The 27,466-nt window shown below is 40.8% G+C and overlaps 1 non-coding gene across 1 annotated transcript; it reads right to left on the reverse strand.

Annotated features, from left to right (window-relative positions):
* Positions 1 to 17,823: 17,823 nt before the first annotated feature.
* TRNAD-AUC (transfer RNA aspartic acid (anticodon AUC)) lies at positions 17,824 to 17,896 on the reverse strand. The gene has a single exon. It is a non-coding gene; the product is annotated as a tRNA-Asp (tRNA).
* Positions 17,897 to 27,466: the final 9,570 nt, after the last annotated feature.

The raw sequence follows: 27,466 nt of genomic DNA on the forward strand, positions 1-27,466 counted from the left end.
CCAGCACTTATCTGTCTGCAGCAGGATGTGTAGTTCTTTGCTCATCTCCCCTCTGGAAGGTGCCCTCCTTGAGGGCAGGGCCTGGGGCCCTCTTGTTCTCTGCGGCATCTCCTGAGCTTAGAACCGTGCCTTTCAGGGTGAGGTAGACTGGTTCACGCAACATTCCAGCCTCTGGACTTGCCTGACGCTTATGGACCCTTACAGGTTTTATGGGGGATGGCGCTACAGCCAAGCAGGCTCCCAGGCAAGACACGGTGGATGGAAGCCAGGAGCAGTCACTACCGCAAATAACAAGCAGCCCCACGGCCCTGCTTAATTAAGCACAGGAACAGAAGCAATGCAGCTGCAGCCCCACCTCACTTCGGCTTTCCTAGCTCTTAAAAAGTCTTTATAGACCAAACACAGTTTGGAAACTATGACATAGGGAATGTTTTAAGAACATTTTTTAAAGCACAAGCAATATGAATAAGCAATTAAAGAAAGCAAACCATTTTCGGTTACTCAGAAAACACAGATGCGTGCCATTTGTGTCCCAATCTCAGAGCCAGGGGATGAGGGTTGGGGCGGAGTCTTGAAGAACAGGGTGCAGTATTCTGGCAGAGGCTGGATGTGAGGATAATGAGCAGGTGCAGAAAGAGGTAGCTGAACTCAGCTGGCAAAGAGGGCTCTTTGCAGGGGAAAGTGGGAAGCTACTTAATAGATCTGTCATGACCGCCATCAGAAACCACTGCAGGCCAAGTTCATCAAGAAGGTGACCCAGACAGAGGCCAGCATGTTGAAGACGGTGGCCTAGGCCTCCTACCTCTTGCAGTCTCACTCTCCTGGGGGAGCACCAGCAGCAGAGTCAACAGCAGGAGGACATCAGTCAGTCAGATTACAGGGTCCACAGTGGGTGAGTGCCCCTCATTGGGGGTCCATGGAGTGACAAGTGACCTTGGGCTGTCTGCCTCATGCCCTAACTCATTCCATCACTCCTAGTCCTCTGATCTTCCCATAAGTAGAGAGAAAGCTTATCAGCTCTGGGCTGTGGAGAGAATCCAGATGGTGGGGGAAGGGGCTAAGGTCTCAGAGAAAGAAAGCCCAGCCTGGAGAGAGGGGTTTGGCACAAAACTGAATTGTCACATGCTCTCCATTTCTGCTCCCAGGATCGGCTTTGCCATCAGCCAGCATCTGGCCCAGGACGGGGCCCATGTGGTGGTCAGCAGCTGGAAGCAGCAGAACGTGGACTGGGCCGTGGCATCCCTGCAGGGGGAGGGGCAGAGAGTGATGGGGACTGTCTGCCACATGGGGAAAGCAGAGGGCCAGGAGTGGCTGCTGTCCATGATGAGTGGTTATTTTAAAACCATAACTATGGAAAAATCTGGGTTTGAGTGTCCAAAGGATCCACTGGGAAGTGCTTTTAATATTATTCCTACGCATGCCTGGTATAGAACACCCTCAAGCCAGAAAGAGATCAGTAGTCTAGAATGAAGGCAAATTTTGGCCTTATCTCATAAAAGCGCTCATACTAGTACTCCTTAGTGGCTACTGAGCATTCAAGTGTGGCATGAAAATGAAGGGTTGGGTTTGGCCCTCTGGATGCTCTTAGACAGAGGAGACAGACTGAAGAAAGGCAGGAGAGGGCTCTGATCCTGACCTAAACTCCCCTTGTGCACCTTCATGGTCCTCAGTTTCCACTTCTGTTCATGTCCCAGCTGTATTTGCCCCATTCATATGTGGATCCATCTGGATTTACCAGTTTTCCCTTCCCAGAGGAAGTTCTGTGGTTCTGTCATTCTGGTCTCCTCTGTTGGGGTGTACGCCTGGAAGCTGTAAATATGAACTTCTATGGTTCTAGATTCGGAGAAAGGACACAGCCCCACTTGCCAGGAAAATGGAGAGGTCCAGGAAGACCCCAGGGCAGGCTATTGCTAGGTGAGGCACACCTACATAAAATTTGATCAGTGAGTGTCTCAGATCTTCCTTCTCCAGAAAGAACACAAGTGAATGCCTTTTACCCTGTTTTAATGACATTATCAAGTGATCTCTGCAATTCTAGGCACAGGCCTAGAAATCCAATTAAAACTCTCCTCCCCAGTTACCATATATGCCATCTACTTCCTTTTCTGTTCACAGAAACTAAGGGCCTGTAACATCAGTAAAGCAACCATGCTGGAACTAACCATGAACTGACACCGAACATCTAGTGAACTGCCTGGTGCCGGGAGTCATTGATGCACACTTCAGCCAAGTGGTGAGGACCAAGGACAGCTCCTGCTCCTGCCCCGCTGAGCACCAGGGTGCCTTCTCCTGCCAGCTCATGCCCTATGGGAACCAGGACTCTCAGACCTGGGCCTGTGGACTCCCTTTTTTTTTTCCCCCACAAATAAAATCTTCTATTTGTTACTATTAAAAGTCTGAATTTTAAACAGATTCTTGGCCTGGTGGCTCATATTCATCAGCTTGTCTGTGGACTCTCATTTTGATGCTCGGATCCACAGCCTTTGAGATCAGCAGCAGAATCTCAGCTTCAGTCCTCTGTGAGGGACCAGCCCAAAGTGTCCCCCAGCAACCCTTCCACAAAGACATAGGGCTGCATAATGTGAAGCCCATGTGACTTCATCTGTAAGAGAAGTACTAACCTTTTGACTTTTCCTTTAGCTATTTGAGGACTTAGTGTTTTGGGACCATATGAAGGGACTCCATGAAATACAGAGGTGGGTCATGAGTGAGGCAGTGTCCTTTGTAGATCTGGATTAATGTGACCCCAGAACCTTCATGATGGATAAAAGATCAAAAGCATCACTCTGCAGGCTGTTACCCATTCCTCTCTCTGAGATCTGATGACCCACCTGGCCCTAGGATAAGTAAAAGTCCCTGCAGAGCCCACATACCACCACTTGTAGCCCTTCGCTCATCCCCATGGGGGTCTCGACTTGGCAGCGTCCCACAGGAGCCCAGGGTTCATGGAGAGGCAGCATCACTCTCAGCCCCACCTCCTCTTTCCAAGCAGAGTGAGGCGGCCTGAGGACTGTGTGGGACTGCTGTCCTGCCTGTGCTCTCCAGACGCAGCTACATCACTGGCAAAAATATCCTGGTGACTGGCCACCCACTCACCACCTCTGAGGGGCATGAGCTCAGAGCGCAGGCTTGCCTCTGGATGTGGAGGCCCCTGTGGCTCCAAGGCCACTGTGTTGCAACACTTCTGTTCATGATGAGCCTGTGCTCCAAATAGACACTCTAGTTCAAAATCTTCACTTCCAGAAATAATAAAGGATATCAGAAAAGAGGGCTTGTGGTATGAAACGGTCATTAAACCAGCTAAAATAATGTCAGCTTTGCCAGAAAATAAGTATGTGCTTGAGAGTCTTGGGGAAAAGGAAGGAGCTAAAGATAGGAAAGGAAAAAAATGCATTTTGAGCCCACTAGTAAATGCTTTCACACAGATTATCTCCAAAACACCTCTGTGAGCCTGATGTTTATGTCTCTAGTTAATTCTATGGTTGAGGAAGCCAAGACTTAGAGCGACTTAAGGAAAATGCTCTGATAACACAGCTACTCCATGAGCAGGAACTGAACCCCAGGCTTTGGCACAACAGAAAAGGACCACAATGGAGCTGGAGGTGTCTGAAGGGAAAGACCAGCTCTTAGGGTTCTCATTCTTCCTCAGATCCCCATCCTAAGAGACTAGATTTAGTCTACCTGCATTCATACAACTCAGCATTCTACAGATATATGCCAGGGCAGTAACTTTTATCTCCCATGCAATGAATTTAGACCCTTGGTGCCTGAAAGTCAGGGACAGTAGCAGACCCTATGGGTATATCCTGTCCACGTCCCCTTGGCCCACACTGAAGTCACAAGCATCTTAGTGGACAATTCCCATACACACTGAATGCTTCAAGCTCCAGCACCTATGCCTGCCTTCCTAAGGGCTTTCTCTGGTCCCAGTTGTGTGCTCTGCACATGGGAGCAGTTAGTGCCTGCAGAGCAGCCCACCCTAATAAGGGATGGTAGTTGGGGATCAGTACCCCTCTCCTGCTGTTTGCCACTTGGTGGAACAATGCTGGAGTGTGTTCTACACAGTGTCTCAGAGAGTGCCCAGAAGTGGGCACTAGCCCACAGTGATAACTTACTCTTAAACGCTTTATTGCCTCTTCTCCCTTCCCTCTCTCATTTCCCACTCCCTCACTATTCTCCCCTGGTTGATCTCCCAAGGAAACTACTTACACCCAAATTTTGGCCTCAAGACCTGCTTTGGGTGCAATCCAAACTAAGTTGGAGACAAAACCTTTCATCTCACATTTATAAATAAAAGGCTAAAAATGCAAAAGTCTCATTGAAGCAACACCGTGACTGAAAATCATTCACCCTAAAGAATAATAAGCCAATTATTATCTACAATAAACACATATATTTGGAATCAGATTACTTTCTCTTAGATAGGCACAAAGAGTTAGAAATCAGAATAGTTGTTGCTTAAAGTTAGTTAAGGAAAATGATTGTCAAATTTGGAAAGAAGTGAAGGAAAACAAGAATTTATGTAAATTATTAATATCAGACCCTTACTAAGGTTATTGGGGAAGGGGATAGTAAGCAAGATGGCACTGAGTACTTAAAAGCTAAGGAGGAGGTAACCCTAAAAAGGTGATACAGAGCAGGGACAGAGAATGGGATGCCAGAAACCCTGAAGGTCGACAATGCTGTCTTCATATCTTTTCTGAATCTCTATTTCTTCATTTGTTCTTGAATTCACAGAAGATTTCTGGAGGTATCTTCAGCCTATAAAAACTGTATACACATAGAGGAATCTTGGAAGATGGCAGAATAGGAAGCACCTAGACAATTGTATCCTCAGAATCTGTCTGATCTAACTATTTTGGAACTCTGAAGTCTGTTGAAGATTTGCAACTTCCAGGGGAAAACTTGGATAGTAAATTACAGTTAATTTCAGTCAATTTCAGTTCTTAGCATAGTAGCAATTACCCATCCCCTACCCTTAACCACTCGGTAGGTAGGCTGCTGTGCATGTGTTCCTGGAGGAGCTTGCACACAGCTTCCAGGAGCCAGTGTGAGCAAAAAGGATCTTATTCTCCAGATATCATGGATCTGTGTTCTGACTGCTGATTGCTGCTTCTGATCACAGAAGTGCAGACAAAGAGGCAGGCAATCATTGTTATAGCACCTCCCCCACTACTGAAAGCCCCTCCCTGTCTGACTGAAGGTGACTTTTGAGGGGGGATTTAAAAGGCTGGCACCCTCCCCCTACAGTTCAGTTTTTACTTTTTTCCCCTTTTGGAAGTCAAATATTAAAGACTGGGACATCCAAAAACAACTGTATATACAGGGGAAATTAGAAAGTGACTGTGCAAGCCCAAGGCTCAGAAAAGATTCGAATGGACCTTAAGTTTAACGTCAGGCTGATCCCCAGCACAAAGACAGCACAGAGGCAACAATAAAACAAAAATCAGCAAATCCTGGGAAAGGGGAGAATCTGATTTCCAGAGTTACCACATTATTACATTCAAATGTCCAGAGTTGAACTGAAAAAAAAAAAACCCACACAAGACATACAAAGAAACAGCAAAGTATGGCCCATTCAAAGGGGAAGAAATCAACAGAAACTGTCTTTGAAAAAAACAGATGGCAGATCTACTAGACAAAGACCTTAAAATAACTATCTTAAAGATGCTCAAAGACTAAAGGAAGATGTGAACAAAGTCAAGAAAACCACTGGTGAATGAAATGAAAATACTGATAAAGAGACAGAAAACCTAAAAAGAAACTAGAAAGAAATCTTGGAGCTGAAAATTACAATAATTGAAATGAAAACTTCACTAGAAGGATTCAAAGACAGATTTGAGTAGGCAGAAGAAAAACCAGTGAACTTGAAGATAAGACAATGAAAGAGTCTGAAGAACAGAAAGAAAAAGATTGAAGAAAAGTGAACAAAACCAGTGGGACATTACAAGTGGACTAACTTATGGATCATGGGAGTCCCAGAAGGAGAAGAGAGAGAAAGGGACTGAGAGAGTATTTGAAGAAATAATGGTTTAAAACTTTCTTAGTTTAATTAAATATACAAGTATAAACATCCAAGAAGCTCAGTGAACTCTGAGTTAGATGAACTCAAAGACACATTAAGACGCATTAAGTGGCCCATACATATGTCTATGTCACAATACCACTGATCTGCACACAGTGTTCTTTATGCCTTCTCTCTACCCCACGCAACCTCCCTTCCAATTTGACTCCACCCTCTTCCCACCATTTTCTTCACTTCTTTATCCTAGCCTAAAGATAAAGCTAGAACAATGCACTCAATTCAGGAAAGTGTCACTTGTGTGGTTGAAGTTGACATGAATTTACACACCAGAGATGGAATTAGCTCTCCAGAGGAATGTTTCTTAGGGCTACTCATGCCTGCAGTCTGACGTAAAGATGCCTCACTGGAAAGTTACAGGGGAGGCACTCTCTCTATCATCAAGAAATGGACAAATTAAGGGTAATCCATAAAATTCATCCACAAATTTGAGAAACTTTAATGTACAAGGAAGTTCTTTTGACATGGGCATGATTGATGTTGCAGTAAACAATGAAAACAGGAGTGCATCCTATGAAGTCTAGAAATAGGAATGTTAAAGCAAAAAGATATGTCACTTTCTCTTAAGCAATCTACAGGAGGAAGACAACAGGAAAACTTGATCCACATTAAATATTCCTTAGGTGAACTGGGTGAAAAGTTGTCTATGAATTTGAAGAAAATGTTAACATCTACCCAATATTATTGTGAATCCACAGTTCATATTCAAATTGCATTTGAAATATTCATTTCAAAGTTATTATACCTATAGTCCAAATTCAAAGGTAATTTGTCTAAACATTCCAATTAATAGTTGAAAACCATTAGATTGGATTTTTTTTTAAAAAAGCAATATCCAGCTATGTGGTGCCTACAGGAAATGCATTTTAAATATAAAAACACAAATATGTTAAAAGCAAAAAATGAAAAGATATACCATGTTATTAATCAAAAGAAAGATAGAGCTATATTAATAGCAAACAAAGTAGATATCAAAGTAAAGAATTTTACTAGGAATAAAGAAAGTCATTTAATGATGATAAAGCTCATAACAATCTTAAATGTTTATGCACCTAATAATACTGCTTCCAAATACATTAAGCAAAAAGTGATAGAACTGCAAGTAGATAAACCCACAATTATAGTCAGCATTTAATACCCCCACAAAAGATGTAAAAGATGTGTCCTTTGAGAATTACAAAACTTTGTCGAAAGAAATTTTAAAAGACCTAAATAAACAGAGAGATATACCTTGTTCATGGATTGGAAGGCTCAATATTGTTAGGATGTCAATTCTCTCCAAATTAATTTATAAATTCAATGCAATCCCAAAGAAAATCCCAGGGGGCCTTTTTTCTGGGAATTGAAAAACTGATTCTAAAATTCATGTGGAAATGCAAATGACTGAGAACTGCCAAAACAACTTTGAAAAAGAACAAAGTTGGAGAGCAAATGCTACCGAATTTCAAGACTTAACTTTAAAACTACAATAATCAAGAGTGTAATATTGTTCCCCAATCTTAGAAAGTTAAATATACACCTACCTTATAATCCAGCCATTTCTCCTGTAGATATTTATCCAAGAGATTCTTGAGGACACATGTTCAGAGTGAGCTTAGAGCTAGGGCTTAACTCTCTAAATAGGTACCACATGTGGCCCTGTAGACTACAGTAGTATATCTTTTTCTGACTTATCAAATTTTTTAAATCTCTGTTTATCTTTATTTGTACTCAGAGACATGGCAAACACATGGATATATCTCTGACCTACACAACTGCACATAGATGTTAGGGTTTTGGTATACTATATTGTCTCCTGTTAAGCTTTAAAGGGAACATCTCAGTACTGTAAATAATTTCCTTTCTACTTTGGCCAATTTGATTCTAAGAACAATTTGTTCCCAGAAGACTCATTAAGTAAATTGTCACTGCATTTAAATGCAATTGAAGCACAAACTGTTGGATTTCAGCAAAACAGTTTATTATAAATAAGGCTTGTTACAAGTATAGGAGCTCATTTTCTTCTAATATAACTTGGTTACAAGCGATGACTAGACTCATCCCATCACTAAGTATTTAATCATCTGGCTTTTGCTCTTACCTTGGCAGTTGACAGTCCTCTTGGCTTTCCTGCAAGTTCACCTTTATTTTTATCAAGGACAAGAATTCTCATATTTCAGGTTTGGGAATATCATCGAACTTTAATCTCTGTTTGATGTTTGAATTCCCTCCACGATAGCTTGCAAAATGATCTTCCATCCTCTATCTCAAAAACTCTAGTATTAGGGAATTCACTATTTCTTATGGCAGTATATTTTATCTATGGATAGTTCTGGGTGTTTGAAAATACCTTCTTAAATTGAGCTGAAAAATATCTCCCCATAGCTCTTCCCCATTGGTTTTATAGCTATGCAAGGAGTACCATTGATCAAGTCAATGCTCTCTTCCTCATGACAGCTCTTCAAATGATAACACAGTTCTGTCATCCCCACACATCCTACTTTGGTCTGTTCTACATCCCCATTTCCTTCTTTAAGAGCCTTTGATCATCAGATAAATAACATTTACTAGCATCACTCTTCCCACCAGGAAGATATTGATTCTACTATAGCTAGAAACACATGAGCAATATCAAAAATCTTAATTCAGTCCACACAATTTTTTTTCTGAACCCCTAGTTCACACTTTATTTGTAGGATAAAACTGTTCTTGAAACTACCTAAATCTCCAAGTGTTCTGAAAAACACATAAGCAACGCCAGCAAACATCACTTAATTCAGGCTGGAAATCACAGGTAGAAGAGTCAGAAGATTCTGAGAAGGATCTCAAAGTCTCTTGGCATCCTGCAAAGAGGTATCCTTAGACCCAGTTGCAGCTGGATGTACAATGAAAGGGACCCTTTGAGTCCTTCAGAGAAGGAAAGAGGAGTGTCTTGGTTTCTATTTCACCTAGTGTTTTTTTAATGGAAGCACTTCCTAATAAATAATTTTTACATAAATTCTCACCTCACGGTCAACTTTGGGAATCCACCTCACTATCTCACTTACTACCATCAAGGGGGTCCTGGATATCAGTGAGTATTCTAGAATCCCATCCTGAAGGTCTACATGCTAGGGCCACTCCTGGTACCAGTTATCTTAGTTTGGGTCCCTTGAAAGTAGACTCTTTAAACTTTGCTACAAATAGTGTATTTGATACATCATCCTAGGAAGCAGGCGTAAAGGAGTGGGAAATGTGACATAGGTTTAGTGGAATCATTTCAGTGTCCTTGGTAGACGCACCCAACTGTCACTAACATGTTCCTCACTGCATTTGTATAACAAGTGTCTTCTAGGTTCTTCAGGGGACCATAATCAGTCAATAGGTTCTCAATCTTATGTAATAAGCCCATTGTAAAACACCCATTTCTCCAATGCTTTTGACCACTTCTTCAATACTCTAAGGCAGTTCCAGCTTCTCCACTCTCTTTATTGTCATTGTTTCCAAGCCTCAAGGAGCCATCTACACAACACAGTAGGACTAGCCCCAGGTGTCCATGCCTAGATGTTAATCCTTGGTCACCATATCAGTAAACTCTATCTTATTTAGCCTTATAATCCAACCTCTCTCCAGTTCACACCCTCAATATCCACTCCAGACATGTTTTCCCAGTTCCTACCAGTATTATTTATTATTATCCCAGTACTGCAACTTTTTCGGTGAATAATGCTACTCTTGAAGCATCACCTGTATTTCTTCCACTGGACCATGTTGAGATCTGACCCTAACTAAAGGCCTAGAAGTCATGGGAGAGGTTCAGATAAACTTTGAAGAAGGTAAGTATCATCTTTCAAGGCATATACCTTGTGAGTCCTCTGCATGATCTCTAGCTAAAAAAAACTGCTATTCTTGAGCAAAGAAGGAGGAGATAGAAGATGAGGGCCTCCTCCTTAGGCCCAGAGAGTTTAGAGAGACCTTTAGAGGATTCAAGGTTCTCAAGCACATCCACCCAGATGTCCTTATCCCAGAGCTCAGGGTCAGACTCTTTTACTGTCAGACCATGATTGTGATGTGAGAGATTTGCTGAGACAACCAACTCATCCTTCTCATAAGGCCCACTACTTCTGCAATTAGTTCCCACCTCTGGTTTTCACCATGATCTGCCCTCCAACTACAGGAGTTAGAGTTCTCTTTAAACATTGCCAAAGAGGCTGTCTGATTTCCTTATGCCCTAAATTGGTAGTTGTCTCACATGAGCCTGTCATTTTCTCTCTTCAATACATTAGTATGGCAAACAGTGACAGTCAACTAACTCCATGTTATTATAATTGATACTTCCCCCACAATTCTCAAATACTAAAAATGTCTTTCTTTCTTCCTTCCTTTGATCTTTCAATGTTTCATCAACTCTTTATGTTGATGCAGAATATGAAGCAATGGGAACTTTCATATGCTGATGATGTGAATTCATACAACTGTTTTGAAAACAGCTAACCATTAGCTATTAAAGCTAAAGACACACAACTCTATGAACTAAAAATTCTAATTCCGGACATACACACAACACAACTGCATGCCCATATGCACTAGGATGTACAATGAGAATGTTTTCTAGCAACACAATTCATAAAAACAAAAAATTGGAAACAATCCAAATTTCTATCAATGGTAGAATGGATAAACTGTGGAACAGATATACAATAAAATGGGTGTTGGCTATCTATTGTATGTAACAAACCACCTCTGAAACTTAGTGACTTAAAACAACCTTTTATTTAGCTCACAGTTCTGTGGGTCAGCAATTTAGGCCAAGCTAAGCTGGAAAGTTCTTCTGGTCTCAGCTGAGCTCCCTCACATGTCTGTGATCAGCTGTGGGTCAGTTTTGCTGATCTTGGCTAGACTCTTTCCCACTTCGCAGGCCTCAGTTCAGACAACAAAACTAACTCAGTTATGGTCCCCATTTATTATGCTTCAGCTGGCTAGGCTGAGCTTATTCACATGAAAGGGCAGAGGTCCCAATACATAGATCAGAAGCACACAAGGGCTCTGGAGGCCGGAACTCATCACTGGCACATGGTCACTTTGACCTCATTCCATTGGCCAAAAGCAAGTCGCAATGCCAGACCAGATTCAAGGGAAGAGAAAATAGACTACATCTGTCCACAAAAGGAGTTTTCAAGTCACGTTGCAAAAGATGTGGGTACAGAGAGGAGTGAAAAATTAAGGGCATTTCTTTCATCTGCCACAGAAACTAAACTATATAGAAACTAAAAGCAATAAGCTACTGCTATACACAACACAGATGAACCTCACAAATGTTGAGTGAAATAAGCCAGACAAAGACTAATGCATACTGTACTATCCTATTAATATAAAGTTCAGAAACAGGCAAAATTTAAGTGTAGTGTTATAGATACATGCTGAATTAAACATTTTTTTAAGCAGTGAATTAATTATCATAAATATCAGAACTGTAGTCACTTTGGGATTGGTAGCTACTTTTAAGAAGAGTAGAAAGGCATTGCAATTAATACGCAACACACCCGGGCTTCTGGGTTGTTGGCAGTGGTCCTTTTCCTAACCTGAGTGGTAATTACCTGGGTGATCATTTTAAATCAGTAAGTGGTAGATTTATGTTTTATTTTCCCTTGTGTTATATTTTATGATAAAAACTTAAATACTGTATGATATTGGCATAAGAACAAAAAGATGGACAATGGAACAAAGAACTGAGAAATAACTGATACCCACAGATGAGAATTTGATATATAGCAAATATTGCATCACAATTTAAAGACAACACACTGTTTAAAAGAGGGTGTTGAAAAAACTGGCTCACTAGACGGAGAAAAATAAAACTGAATCCCTAGTCTCTAGAGGATACAAAGAGAGCTCCAGGGAGATCAAAGACCTCTAGGCAAAAGATTGTAAGTTAACGGTAAATATTGTGGGTTAACATCTTCCTGATACACGAGGCAAGGAAGTACTTCTGACGAACAGCAAAAGAAGAAATTATAGCATCAAAGCTGATTAAGTAAATTGCATCAAATTAAGAAAATGTGTTCAATGAAGAGCATCATGATCAAAGTTAACAAATGGATGACAAATTGAGTGTTAGTTGTTATACTTAAAACTAATTTTTTTAAACTGATATCTAACATGTACAAATGTTGCCTGAAAATAAGTTCTTGTCTTGAGCAGGAATGAATTCAAGAGTAAAGTGAAAGTTTTTCAGGGAGATACACACTCCGTAGACAGAGTGCGGCCTCTCAGAAGGCAAGAGAGAGCGTGACCACAGAATACAGAGTTGTTAGTTTTTATGCGCTCAGTAATTTCATATGCTAATGAGTAGAAGGATTATTCCAACTATTTGGGGGAAGAGGTGAGGATTTCCAGGAATTGGGCCCAGTCCACTTTTTGACATTTTAAGGTCAAAAGCCCAGAAATTGTCAGTGCCTGTGGGTGTGCCGTGAGGCTCAAGGTCTATCTGAAGTTGAGACTTTCACCATCTGGGTTGATTACAAGTTTGTCCTGTCCTCAAATGCTTTGTCACTCCTTCAGTGGTTGTGCCCTGCCCTATTCCCTCCTATCTCACAAGGAACTCTGAAGAGATTAAAAATCAGGAACCCCAGAGGAAAAATGGACAAAGAAAATGAACAGACAATTTGCAGAAGGAGAAATCAAAAGGGCTGGCAAGAGACGCCAGAGAAGAAGAGACGCCCAAACTCCTTAGCTATCAGAGTAAAGCAAATTTTAAAAATAATATTATTTTATTCAGCTGGCAAAAATTATAAAGCTGAGTAATACCAAGTGTCGGCAGAGACTTCAGGAAGAGAGAGACGTCTTATGCTGTTGGTGGGAGCGCAGTCTGGAGAGTAATCGGGCAGTTCTTGGTTGTAGATCATTGTATTTCATGACCAGCAAGCCCCACTTCTGTATATATTTCTCAAAAAAAAATTCAGATGAAGACATCTATAAAGATGTTTATTCCACTGTTTGTGGTGGTGAGGAGCTGGAGGTGACCCTGATGTCTAACCAAGAAGTAGACAGGAAGATGAGGAGTACCGTGCAGCAGTCAGAAGCAACAGTTACACGTACCAGAGCGACAGGCATCATGCCGAGGGAAAGCAGGAACAAAAGAATGAGATCTCTAGCATACACCACTTACATAAATTAATACATCACACCCAACAGACAATACACACCTTACAAGAACACATACAACTCAAAACACATTCACTGAACAGGATGGTTTTCTATAAGGTGGAAAGAGGCAAATGAAAGTGGAGAATGGGTCCTACCCAAACCTATGAGTGCCATGAACCAAAGACTATAATGAACGCAATCCTCTATGTCCAGAATTCCCTCAAAAAAAAAAAAAAAGGGAAAACCTCAAAACCTCAAAAAAAAAAAAAAGAAAGAAAACCTCAAAAAAAAAAAAAAAGGAAAAGAATAGGAAGGTTTGAAATGAAAAATATAATCTTTCTTCCTCCATGGCTTTTCTCTCCACACATCTGCTTTTAATGTGTCTGTCTGTGTGTCTGTGTGTCTGTGTGTGTAGCACATTTTCTAGGAAAATGCTGAATGCATTTACTAACATATGTTCGTAGGGACATGTAATTTTATGTATATCACATTGTTCTCTATTTTGTTCTCTTTGCTTCAGAATATACTTTGGACACCTTTCCCTTTGAGCACTTACAAATGGATCTCCTTTATTAACAGCTGTATTACATTGATATACTCCAATTTAATTTTCCTACAAATAGATATTTAAGATTACTTTTTAAGTTGTTCACTATTAAACAAGTTTGCTTTTCAAATTGTTATTAAACAATGTCTTGCAAACATTCTTGCTCATAGATTTATGGGAAATTTTAGCAAGCATATTCACAATGTAAACCCCTACTGGTGACTTCTCAATCGAAGCAGTCAAAATACACATACACTTAAATGTTTGATAGATGTTGTCAAATTGCTTTCCCAAAGGTTGCAACAAAATAAAATCCCATCAAAAACATCTAAAAGTACCTATTTCCACAGACTTTTGCCAGCTCTGAATATTATGAAGCTTTTTATTTTTTACCGATCTAAAATTTGAAAGATTGTATCTTGTCGATGTTCTGATCTTCGTGTTTTTAAACATAAGTGAGATGAGTATGTATCCATAATTCTATAGACCATTTATATTTTTCCTGTGAACTGTCTGTTCTCACAACTTGCCTATTTTCTTTTGAGTTGTTTTACTTTCTTTCATTCATTTGCATGAGGGTTATTTTGCAAATTACGGCGATTAGCCATTTTATCATATGCTCTGCAACTACATTTTCACAGTCTGTCTTGTCTTTTGCCAAACAGAAGTTTTAAATTTTTTACACAAATTTATCAATCTGTTCCTTTATGGCTTCTGGGGAACAGATATTTTAAATTGTATTTTGTCACTTGGAAGTTTAAGCGCTTTTCTGAGAGGATTGATTAAAGTGTCTGAGGTGAAGAGGGAGGAGGGGAGTAGTTGAGACAGTCACAACTTAAAGGCAGAACAAAGAATTTAAACCAAGAGACAAGGGGGTGCTGGTGGCAGCAGGAATCGCAGCCCCACTGGGGCCAGTTCCGGACAGCAGCATCCCAGCAGAGCCTGCTAGGTCCAGTCACTTAACGGGAACTCTTAGCTCCCCCGGTGAGCAGCCCACGCTGGTCCTGAGACTTGAGAAAACACACCTCACGCTTCCTGGACACATCAGGGAAGGGATCTTCCCAAGTAACTGAGACATTTCATAATAGGGTGTCATTAATTTCTCCAAAGAAGACATCCAGATGGCCAACAAGCATATGAAAAGATTCTCAATATCACTAATTATTAGAGATATGCAAATCAAAACTACAGTGAGGTATTACCTCACAGCAGTCAGAATAGCCATCATTAAAAAGTTTACAAATACTAAATGCTGGAGAGGATGTGGAGAAAAAGGAACCTCCTACACTGTTGGTGCGAATGTAAATTGGTGCAGCCACTATGGAGGATAGTATGGAGATTCCTTAAAAAACTAAAAATACAGTGCATGGTTGGCATACAAGAGGTCCTGAGTTCAATCCCCCAGTACCTCCATTTAAAAATAAATAAATTATTATTTTTTAAAAAACCTAATTACTTCCCCCTAAAAAAACCAAAAGAACCATGGAAAGGAAAGCAATTATAAGAAAAATTAAAAAAATATATATATATATACATGTATATACAATTTTATATGGCATTCTTAGGAGTCCTCTGCCTGAAGACGGGACAAACTGTTTTTTTCCTGGGACAGGAACACTGAGTTATACCTTCATGATCTGAGTCATGTTACAATTTGTCCTGAATAAAATAATCAAAAAGATAAACAAGTTCTTGCAAGACCAGGTTCTAATGCCAGTTAACCTGCAAGGATGCAAATCACTTTTCCTCTCAAAAGCATGTATGGACTCACAGCCAGGAAAGCCAAATTACACTAGGCATACTTTGGTAAGAAACTGCCTGAAAAAGAAGAATTGGTTTTGTTTCTTTAAGCTTGACTCCAAAACTGGCTCTGGAAGCCTGCATCTTGCTAATAAGACTTAGACATGCAATATTTGAAAAAGAACAGGTATATCCTGTCCCAAGGAATTAGGAACAGACACCAGGAAGAAGGGTAGGCGAGCAAGCCTTTAGGCAGCAGCCCAGGCTGAGCTTTTAGAGGCCCACCTGTAGGCAGGAGAGGGAAGGAGGCCCCATAGTTACCCTGGTTTTCACCTTCAGCTCACATTTATACACCCTCCTATGTTGTAGATGTGTTGGGTCAGGATGCAAAATTATTTGAGTTTAAATTCACAATGTTTAATCATCACTGAATCCATAAAACATGTCCATATATAAGATATGCATCTAAGATATATATATAGATAGATAGATATTAAGAGCCAGGGACTTGGAGACAGACCCCAGTGCTGATGAACAGTGATTATCTGTGGTTGGACAGGTTATTTAACTACCCTATGACCTGGTTTCCTTCTGTGTAAATGAGGACAGAATAACTTACTTCAATGGGTTTTTATAAAGATGAAAACACCTAATGAATTTGAGTTTGATACACAACAAACACTCAAAAAAAAAAAAAGGAAAGAAAGAAAGAAAGTCTGTTGGACACCCCTCCACACACACAGCGCCTTAGGAAGAAAGAGGCTGATGTAACAGAGAGCATCAGCTAGACCACACACCCACTTTCTCCAGCCAAATCTCAGGCTCTGACTCTTCGGGTCGCAACATGCAAGCCTCACAGTGCCGTAAGAAGCTCGAGAATGCCGTAAGAATCTGCAGAGAAGAGACATGTAATTTTTTTAAAGAAAATTCTGAACAATAAATCCAAATCTAACCGTGGAGAAGTATAAAATATCAATTCTGGCCTTAAGGTACTATCAGCCTGATTGGGTGTGGGAGGAGGCATAGGGCTAAAACATACAGTTTGGTTGGAAAGACCAAATAGGTGAGTCAAATAAGGCTTCCCTGCAGACATGATTATCTCCAGAGGAGACGATGCCTGTGCTGAGTCCTGAGGAAAAGTAGGAACAATCCAGAAAATGAGGAGATACAAGCATAGAAATACAAGAAAGTTGTTATGTTTCTAGTAAAAGGAGCGTGTGAAGGCTAAGGGAAATGAAGCTAGGGAGATAGATCAGGGACAAATCAACAAAATCCCAGTACGAGAAGCCAAGAATTTAAACTTTATCATAGAAGTCAATGGAGAGCTGTTGAATTTTAGCAATGAGATGGACTTGATCAGATCTTCACCTTGGAAAGATCACTCCAGCCTGGGGCTGGGGGTAAGAGTAGGGGTTAACTGTGAAGGACATGAGGGATCTTACCGGAGAGATTAAAATGTTCTAAGACTGTCTCAGTGAGATTGTTTCACTCCTGGGCAACATTACCGGAAATCATTCAATTGTATACTTAATTTTTACATGTAAGATATACTTCGATAAATTTTTTTTGAAAAGAAATCAAGATCTTTCCAGATCTTCAACTTCCATATATGGTCTTTTCTAAAAAAATTACTTGCCTGAGAAACTACTTGTGTTCAAGGTTATGTAAAATCGTCTTTCCTATCTCCCCTTACCAAGCTCGAAAAAGGGGAGAAAGTCATATTATTCCACTATGGTGTATTGGCGCAGAGTGAGAATATCTCCCAGTTGTCAACAAAGACTATTCTAGACATTGGTTTCTGGGATGCCCCATTTAATATTTAAATACCTTAGGGCTTCTAATCTTTCTCTAGCTTATTCTTAATTTTGTGAAGAATGTAGCCTGGTATTCAAAATTAAGTGTTTCAGCCTGTGTTGTGTTGTTCTGAATTCAGATATATTGTGGAATGAGGCAGTGGATGTGTGAACAATTTTTATTTAAGGACCTCGCCTTTGCACACACCTCAAGTCTCATCAAGGAACACATATGGGAGAGTTCTACAGGGACAAAGGGAAGATAGAGTTAATACAAAACAGTCAATGCTGAAACTGGCATTTCCAAATATTTAAACATAAGCATTCTTTTCAGCTCTTCTCAACTCTCAATCCATAGGTTGTGCCATTAGCTAGGAAAAAAAACATTACCTTTGAACAGACGAAGCTAAACTGTTTAGAATGGTTTCTAATACCACTGAAATTTCAAGATATACTGATTAAAGTCATGAAGAAAAATTTCACATGACTTCTTGCATTTTCAAAAAATTTGAGGGGGAGGTGTAATTGGGTTTTATTTATATATTTATTTATGTAAATGGAGGTACTGGGGATTGAACCCAGGACCTCGTGCATGATAAGCATACACTCTACCACTGAGCTATACCCTCCCCACTTTTTAAAAATACTTTTTGTGGGTTTTTTTGGGGGGGAGGGTAATTAGGTTTATTTGTTTGTTTGTTTGTTTGTTTGATTTAATGGAGGTACTGAGGATCTAGCCCATGACCTCATGCATGCTTAGCATGTGCTCTACCACTGAGCTATAGCCTCCCCCTAAAATTGCACATGACTTCTTCAGAGTCAATCTGAGTTTATCAGAAAGGTAGTTAAAGCTTATTTTACAGATTTGCATCATAAAATGCACAGTCCAGTGCTATGATCACTAACCAGTCGTGTGAGCCTTGATGCTGTCCCGCATCATACTCTAGCTCCATTTATTCTCCCCCTGTCTTGACGACTGCTTCATGATTTCTCTTTTCAAAGCTCCAGCACCTCACTCTCAGCTGGTGACCTCACTTCCTTTTTCCCTGAGCAAATGAGGCAATGGAAGAGAACATCTACAAGCTCTCACCACATTTCTGCATGTTTACTCTTATCTCTTCTCCTCTTCCTCTGGATGAATGATAGGTGCTCCGAGCTAAAAATCAACCTTCTCTTTCAGGGCCCCCCTGGAGTGGGCAGTAACACAACAGTGGCCATCTTGTGCTCACACCAACATATCATTTACTCATTGACCAGGACCAAGTTACTTCCTCATCTGCCATCTGGTCATAGGGGACACTGCCCTGAGGCCCCAGTATAAACTGAGAGGGAGGCATCCACACAATAGGGGTAGGTGACCTGGGAGCCTGGTGTGTAACCTGTAATACATGGACCTGCTTCAGCCTGGTCGCTGTTGTACCACTGCCTTTGACCTCCCGTGAGGCTCCCATAAATATTTGTTTTCCTCCTGTTCATCTGTCTTCTGTCAATGACTAGACCAGCCAAAGGAGCCTACAAGGGTGAGGGAAACTCTTTTCCTTGCCAGCACTGTCTTGTACTTGCCCCCCCAGACTCACGCCCTCCAGGTCTTCACTCTGTTCCAGGCTCTTGGAGGCTGTCTGTACTTGACTCTGCAATCAATTCATCTTAGAAATTTTGTTGAACATTTTCTAGAAATGACTACAGTAAAACTTTAGGTTAGTAGTGGGCAGGAGAAAAAAAAAATGCCTCTTCCAGAATGCTGTCTTAATACGGCCTATTTCAGTCCAGAGTGATCACCAGGTACACATTCAATATGCCGGAGCAGGGCACAGGAATCAGAAAGTTACCAGTATTTATGATTAATACATCATGTAACAAATTCTGCCAGTAAAGCTTTTTGGCCTTTTTCATCATTTGTATTATAAATTTGGTTATCAAATTTTTCATAACTAGAAGTAAAATCTCATTATAAATGATTCTCGAGAATAGCTCTATTCCAAGTCATCCACAGGGCAATGCTTCTGATTCCAGTAGTAGTTAATTGTCCAGGAGGAAAACCCCCAATTGTCCCCTGTCTTTAGCACAGATAGAGCTGGAAGAACTCCACCAGCCACGTAGCAATTCCGTTTTTTCCTGTGTCCCTTTCTAGTCAATGTCTCTTTACCACCCTGGACATTCTAATCATTTCTCCCCCTCAAAAAAAAAAAACCATAAAAAACAAAATGTTTTAAATGTTTAGAAGTTGTAAAAAGAAAAAGAAAGCGTTAGCTAGCATTTTCTTCTTTGTTCTACTGGATGTAGAGCTCTTGATAATTCAGTCTCTAGGTTTCATTCTGATTGACCTGCAGGTTTTACGCCCCTCATCACTGCTGTCATCAGCCTTAGGCTGGCTTTGCAAGAACCACAGGGTAGACACAGAGCTAGTGGATCCTGCCCTCAGCTTCCTGTGCCACCTTCTTTATTTTGTGTCACCAAGACAAAGCTTAACTACAGGTTCCTACCCTCAGTCAACTTATCAAGATTTCTAGGGGATCACCAGGAATATGTCATTATTAGTTGTGTTCCTGAGTATACAAGACAAGAATAATATTCTCCATTGCAGAGTAAAAGGAAAAAAGTATATGGCACATAACACATATATGTGGTTACGTATGTGTGTGAATATCTGCATGTAGATTCTCATATGTACACACGTATTCTGTTCATATATTTTGGCGCTTTTTTGTTTCTATATGATTTCTATACCTTCTCACATAACTTTTCACTTTTTTCCAAAATATTTCCCCTTCCAGACAATATTCAGAGGTATTTTCAGGTAGCGGTTACCAGAAAAAAAAAATGTCAAAGTGCTTTAATAATCATTTCTAGCTTTCACCAAGAACGAATGTTTTAAAAATACAACTGGTCTTTATAATTATAGAAATGTGGTCATATTAAACTCAGTAATGTCATGGATGAGATTTTTTTTTGATCTCCAATAATTGGACTAACTACAAAGCCAATTAAGATTTTTAAGTGTGATTTTCATTCCCAAAGAAAAGAAACAGAAATACAAAAAAGATAAAAACCTTCTTGGTCACAGCAAGAACCCGGAGAACTATCCCACCTGTCTCTTGGCATAAATTTTACCTCAAACATGCACATACAAAAATCTACTTCAAACAAACCACTGCCATTAGCTCAAGCCAGATCAATAAAGTCAGCAGAAGAGGGGTCCTCTCCATGCCATTAGAGAGAAAATATATCTCCATTATTTGAGAGACCTGGGGAGAAAGAAATCTAAAGAAAAATTCCCCTTGAAAATAGTAAGAAAATTAAATAGCCGTCTTTCAGTTTCTGCGACTGGGGTGACATGGCTGGAACTTACTACACAGGGTCTTCAGAAAATCCTTCTGCGACTTTCAACTTAACTCTAAGGCTTTGTTAAATGGTAGTGGGAATAATTAAAACACATACATTAGAGGGGAGAGGGTATAGGTCAGTGGTAGAGCACGTTTGGCACGAGGTCCTTGGTTCAATCCCCAGTACCTCCACTAAAAAGATAAGTAAGTCAAACCTAATTATCTCCCCTGCCAAAAAAAAAAAGTGCTATGATATGAAACAGTAAACTCTCCTCTGCTAGCTGAAATGAACTTCCATACTAGGATCACCAGACAGAGTTTGTCCTCTCATTTTCCGAAATCAGTTATTTCCTCAGGACCTGAGCTAAGACAGCACAGCGGTTCTGTAAAGAGCTCAGATGGACACCACCCAGTGTCCCTTGGTGCAGGTGGAACTCACAGTGGCAGGGGCGGCAGGGCCAGGTCCCTGCCTCCCTGGAGAGGTGTGCTGGGCCCAATGGAAGTCACGTGCCGTGGAGGAGACCTGCGGAGCGCCTGTCCCATCCCCAGTACCCCTCTGTTTTATGAGATGTGTATAAAAGTGGCCTTACATGGGGGATTAGACTTTTTTTTTAAACATTTTTAATTGATTTATAATCACTTTACAATATTGTGTCAAATTCCAGTGTTCAGCACAATTTTTCAGTCATTCATGGACATATACACACTCATTGTCACATTTTTTTCTCTGTGAATTATCATAACATTTTGTGTATATTTCCCTGTGCTATACAGTTGTAATCTTGTTTATCTATTCTACAATTTTGAAATCCCAGTCTATCCCTTCAGGGATTAGACACTTTTGATATGCACACCAAGCAGTTCTAATCTTAGGTGCCCACTGTCGAGCAGGTTGCTCTGGGATGCCTCAGTTTCCAGACTTTGGAGACTTTGCGAGGCCTCAGTCCCGCGGGGCACTGAGTCTGAGAGCTGGCGTGTTGCCAGGCAGCTTAGAGAGAAGCCCAGGCTCAGAGTCGTGCTCAGATAACCCTGGGATCTCCACAACTCACAGCAGTGTACAGTTTACATACGTACGTACACAACACGCACACGTCTACAATTGGGAGGGGGTTACTTCACAGATTTTATTTTTTTTAGGGTAGTTTTCGGTTCCAGGTGATCGCGATGTGTCAATGTAGGGTCACCAATTGCAACCATATCTATTTAGGTTTCTGTGTTTAATGCAGACTTCAGTTAGAAACAATCCTCAGAGCCAGCTGGAATAAGGTGAGTGACTGGTTGCATTTCTAAGACCTTGAAGAGTCTTTGTTGCATCCCACATGAAGGGCAGCTGGGCGAGGTCAAGAATGAACGGGCTCTCCATTTCTCTCCCTCCTTTTCTGTCTCTCTGTCTCTCTCTTTCTTTCAGATTCTTGGAGAGAGTTCCATATCCACCAAGCTCTTTTTATGTTACTAGAGAAGGCAACAGTCTTTCTAATTGACATTCTTTTAAAAGTGCTCTTCTCTTTTTGCTTATTATTGCAAATGCATTTTCCTTATTGTTTAAAATGTGTGTAAGATGCTCCCACTTGGAGAGCAAGACCCAGACTTGAACTTGGGCTCTTCACTTACTAGTTACACCCCTTGGGCAAATCACTGAGGCTCTTGGAGGTTATTTTCTATCAGCAAACTGAGAGAATAATAGTATCTGTCCATCTCATACGTTGTTGTGAAGATCAAAAGAAAAGACAGATGAGAAACAGACTCACAGACTTACGGTTACCAGGGGGGAAGAGGGCGGAAAGAGATAAGTTGGGAGTTCAAGATTTGCAGATACTAACTAATACACATAAAACAGACAAACAACAAGTTTATACTGTACAGCACAGGGAACTATATTCAATATCCTGTAGTAATTTATGGTTAAAAAGAATATGAAAACGAATATATGTATGTTCATGTATGACTGAAGTATTGTGCTGTGCACCAGAAATTGACACAGCACTGTAAACTGACTATACTTCAATAAAAACCTAGTTTTAAAAATACAGATGAGAGTGATTAACAAAATGAAGGGGAAAAACCATATAATCAAAAAAAAAAAACCATATGATCATCACATTAGAACTCTTTTGTAAACAGCAGGTCACTCCTCAAATGTTCATACATGTTCTATTGGACCTTATGACACTCCTCCATTTCAAATCTGATCTCTTCTTGGCTCTGGGAAAATGTATTATTGCATCTTTAATTATTGATTTAGTGCCTTTTATTTGGGTTGCTTACTCGGGAAGCCTAACTATTCAGAAATTGCAATGCTGAACTCTATTCCCCAGATCTGCCCCGTGAAATGTTTCATTTCTTATTTCAGTTTCTTAAAATTCTGGATATATTGCTGAAGTTTTCCTGTTGCTTATTTAAGTGCCATTTCTGCTTTGTGCAGCTGACACATTTTCAGTCTATCTTTTGCCATGATCGTTACCTTCATTCTTTTCAATTCTGACCTTCACTCACTTGAGAGGATGTGGAGTCCATTTTATTTCTTTGAAAAGAGGCTCCAGCCATTTTCTGAATTCTGTGTATGGTCCTCTATGGTTGCTCTTTTTCAAGATTAATTAAAATAGTTTTCTGTGTACTCTTTGGTCTTGTTTCGAGTGGTGAAACTTTTTCAGAGAGCCCACATAAATTTTTCCAGTTTAATGCATCCTCCCTTAAGTTACCTTAGTGACTGATCTCTGCTCTACTGCTGAAAATTCTTCAGTAAAATTTCTGATTGATTTTGATAGAATTTGTGATTAGGAGTTTGATTGGGTTTCTACTCACTCCACCATCTTCCTGGACAATTTTCCTACCATGTCAGATCTCTCTATCCTCTGGTTCAATAGAATCTGGAAAGACGCCAAGGACCAAAGATGGGATTAAAACCAGAGAGCAAAACATTTTTAATAGAAAACTGGAAAAATGCCTCTTTTGTGTTTTGGTGCTGCTGTTAAGGCTCAGGCTGGGCCTAAGAAAAGGGGCGCAAGGATGGAATGTTGAAATGAAATCTTACTACAAACCCCTTCATGACTCTATTTAGTAACCACATTCCTAAAGGTTCTGAACTCTCCAGGCATCTTGCAAGCAGCAAAGGCTGTGTTGGTTTCCTTTATAAATGAGGGGGATGCTAAATTATCTCCAAGGTCTTTTTCCAGCTCTGAATTTCTACATTAAATAGTATTTTAGTTGCAGAATCAGGCATGAATTGATGTAACCAGAATTATCCCCACTTCCGGCTACCCCACCTTCAAAATGGTGTGTGTGCGCGCGCAGGTCTACTTTGATTTGTAAATTTTCCAAATCAACTGTTACTAAACATAAAATGAACCAGTAAAAGGGAAAATAAGGGAACTGGAGAGGAAATTGTCCCCCCTGGACTCAGGACAGCCTCTGCTCCCCCAGATCTACTCCAACACCAGGTACCCAGGAGTAGACCCCACAAGCAGCCAAGGTAGAAATGAGGCACCAAGTCTCAGCCCAGTCCGGACTCTGTGAAGGGGAGGCCCTGCAGCCCTCTGGTGGACACAAGGTGAAACTGCAGCCTTCTCTGCCTCCAAAAAGGCACCAGTGACCTGAAACCCTAACCAAGGGCCTACCTGTGGGACAGTCTAGGTCTTTGCTTCAAAAATGATGTCTTGTGTCATTTTGAGGCATGCCTACCAGGAAGCTATTAGATTTGAAACTCAAGAAAACGAGGCTGGATTTCAAACTGGGTAAGGTTAAATGGCCTGCATCTTTACTAGTATTTTGGGTGCTCTCAGCAGAAGAAAAAAATTTTAATTCATGTATTTCAGAATGAAGTTAATCAGAAGGAAGCTGCTGACCCCAGGGCTCTTGACTCTCCTTTGAACTTCAATTACACTTAGTTTACATCGTCCAAACTCATGTCTCAAACAGATATCCATGGCAATAAGTAGCAGAGAAGTGAGGCATGGAATTGTTTTGACAGGCTGTGAATGGGAGGGTTGTGAAACTTTAGATTACTGTTCAGCCAATATTTAATGCATGTCTATATGCCTAGTCATTCATGCAAGCCACAAATATTTACTCATTCATACCGTATCGGTCATTGCCTGTTTACTCTCAAATCTCTTCCCTATCCTTCTCTTGAAAACTGTTTCCTGTTTGTCTTTGCCAACTATCTTCCAGCAAAAGCCAATGGGAAGCACTAGCAAGAGATTGGAGGCTGACAAATAAGGAGAAGGTAGATGTTTTTTTCTGGCCCTCTCTCTCTGTTTTGAGCATAATTTTCCTACAGTGGTTCCAGCTCCTCATCAGATGAGCCCCCCATCCAGGGTCTTTGGCAGTTCCCACCGTGGGACAGCCTCAGCCTCTGACTCTGGTGACACCAACCCTCTCCTGTGTCCTTCAAGCCCCAGTAATGGTAGCATTTAGCTTCTCACCTCTATGCATTTCTTGTGTAATCAATTCATTGTTTTAAATTCCCTCTTTGAAATGCCCAGGATGATTTTGTTGAACTTGGCAACAGGGATATGGCAGTGGGCAAAGTAGGCTCAGTTCCAGGTCTCAGGGAGCCCATAGTCCATCAGGGAAAATTCAGATGTTAAATATACAATCAGGAGCAGGGTAAGTATTTCAAAAGGAGAGTATATAAGAACATAGAGCAGAGACATCTAACCTAGAATAAGAATACATTTTACAGTTTTATAGGTGACACTAGAAACCCTAAGTCAATGGGTCTTAACACAAAGAGATGGCTCCATGAGCTAGGGTTACCACAAGGCAAGTTTTAATGCTACCTCGCACCCTTCTTGGATCCGGCAGGGAAGAAAGGAAGGGTCCCAAGTCAAAGAGGGAAGTTAAGGGTTTCAAGAAGGATTCAGGGCCTAGTAGTGGCAGAGAAGCAGAGATGGAGTCATTCTGGCAACCTGCAAGGGTCCAAGAAAATTAGGCTCTGCCTGATCCACACAGGGGAGAAACCAGAATCTTGGAGGACTGTGTCGTCACCCTGGCAACCTCCAAGGCATGGGAGTCCGGCCATGTCCAGCCAAGCCTAACTCAGAGAAAACGGCTTCCCAGAGATTTAAGCTCCAACATCCTAGTAGGTCCCAGGCCTGCTCCCAGCCCAGCACCGTGTGGTGGGGAGGGAGGGCAGGCAGGCCAGCCAGCTCCTGTGCCCTTTTTTCCCAGCAGGTTTCTACTCATGCCTGGTTGAGCTTGGGGCTCCCTTATCCTCTCCACCTACTCCTCTGTCCTAAAGAATTCCAGATTTACTTAACTCTTTGACTCATCTCGCCAAATCATCAAAGCTCCAGCTTTATACATCAGATGGGGTAGGCATACCTTCTTCACTTTTGCCGTTTAGGTCACAGTTTACCAGATCTGAAGTGCGTTTGTTTTTGTTGTTTTCAGAGCACATGTGAGATTTAATCATGGGGAGGGTCCAGTGGAGACATTTTTACCAGGTTGGTGTCAAAATGAAACAAGGTCCAGACATCTTTTTTCTTCTTCTTCTTCTTTTTTAAATAATCTCCACTTTTTTAAAGTTTTCTTTTTCTTTCTTTAAAGTCTTTTTTTTTCAGGGTGAGGGAGTAATTAGGCTTCTTTATTAATTTTTTTTTAATGGAGGCACTGGGAACTGAACCCAGGACCTTGTGCATGCTAAGCATGTGCTCTACCACTGAGCTATACCCTCCCCCTGGGACAAGGTTCTTAACACAGACTGAAGTGTGTTCTTTAAGTGGAGATGTTCCAAAATTCCATTCTGTGCATGACTCAAATACACGGCCATTCCAAGCCACCCTGGCACCCTGGCAGGAGCTCCCTGGTATGGAAGGGGACAGAGAATAAAGTTTGAGGGTCCGCTCCTACCTCCCAGCTCACTGTCTTCTAATAGGTCAGTATTAGCACTTAGCACATCTGATAACATTATAACTCAACATCCTACCCACCACAGGGCTCTGGTCTCCCTTTCGAACTCCAATTACCCTTAATCTATATCATCAAAATTCATGACTCAAGAAGTTATTATGGGTCACCTGTGGCAACCGAGGCAGGCTAAGAAAAGGAGGGAGTTCAGCTGTTGCTTGAGACCCTTGGACATGGGCCAGGAGCAGCGCTTCTTAATCTGGGTTCCAGGACAGAGCTAAGCCCTAAGGCATGTAGTGTATGTAATGAATTAACTTGTATCTCTAATGCTTCTGGGATGGTACTTGCTATGTACCATCCTTGGGAGTATTGAGAAAGTAGTCTCTCTAATAATATTCCATAGACTTTAATTCTTTCTTGGAAACCCTGTTGAGAAAGACTGGCCCAATAGCACAAGCTGGTTCTAGTAATGCTTTTGTTTCATCTATTTCAAAGGATCATACACGAATGATTTGACACATAAGCATTACCAAAAGTGGGGGGTGTTTATTTTAACAATATGGGTATAAAGGCATAGTGAGAGAACACAGCAAAACAACCAGGGGAGCCACCAAGAAGTCCACACTTGTGTCTCCTGATGGCCTTTTGTCTTCCTTCTGACCCATTCAACTAACCAAATTCAGTTTTTTAACTTATTTTTTCTTGAAGTGTAGTTAATTTACAATGTTAGTTTCAGCGGTATAGCAAAGTGATTCAGTTATACACATACATACTCTATACACACACACACATTTATTTTCAGATTCTTTTCCATAATAACTTATTACAAGAAATTGAATATAGTTTCCTGTGCTATACAGTAGGTCCTTGTGGGTTATCTATTTTATATATAGTAGTGTGTATCTGTTAATCCCAAACTCCTAATTTATCCTTCCCCACCCCTTTTCCCCTTTGATAACCATAGTTTGTTTTCTATGTCCATGACAAACCCATTCAATCTTAACAGATGATCAAAGAATTAAACTTATTT

This window comes from Vicugna pacos, chromosome 6, assembly GCF_048564905.1.
Source record: "Vicugna pacos chromosome 6, VicPac4, whole genome shotgun sequence".
In the NCBI taxonomy this organism is placed as follows: Eukaryota; Metazoa; Chordata; class Mammalia; order Artiodactyla; family Camelidae; genus Vicugna; species Vicugna pacos.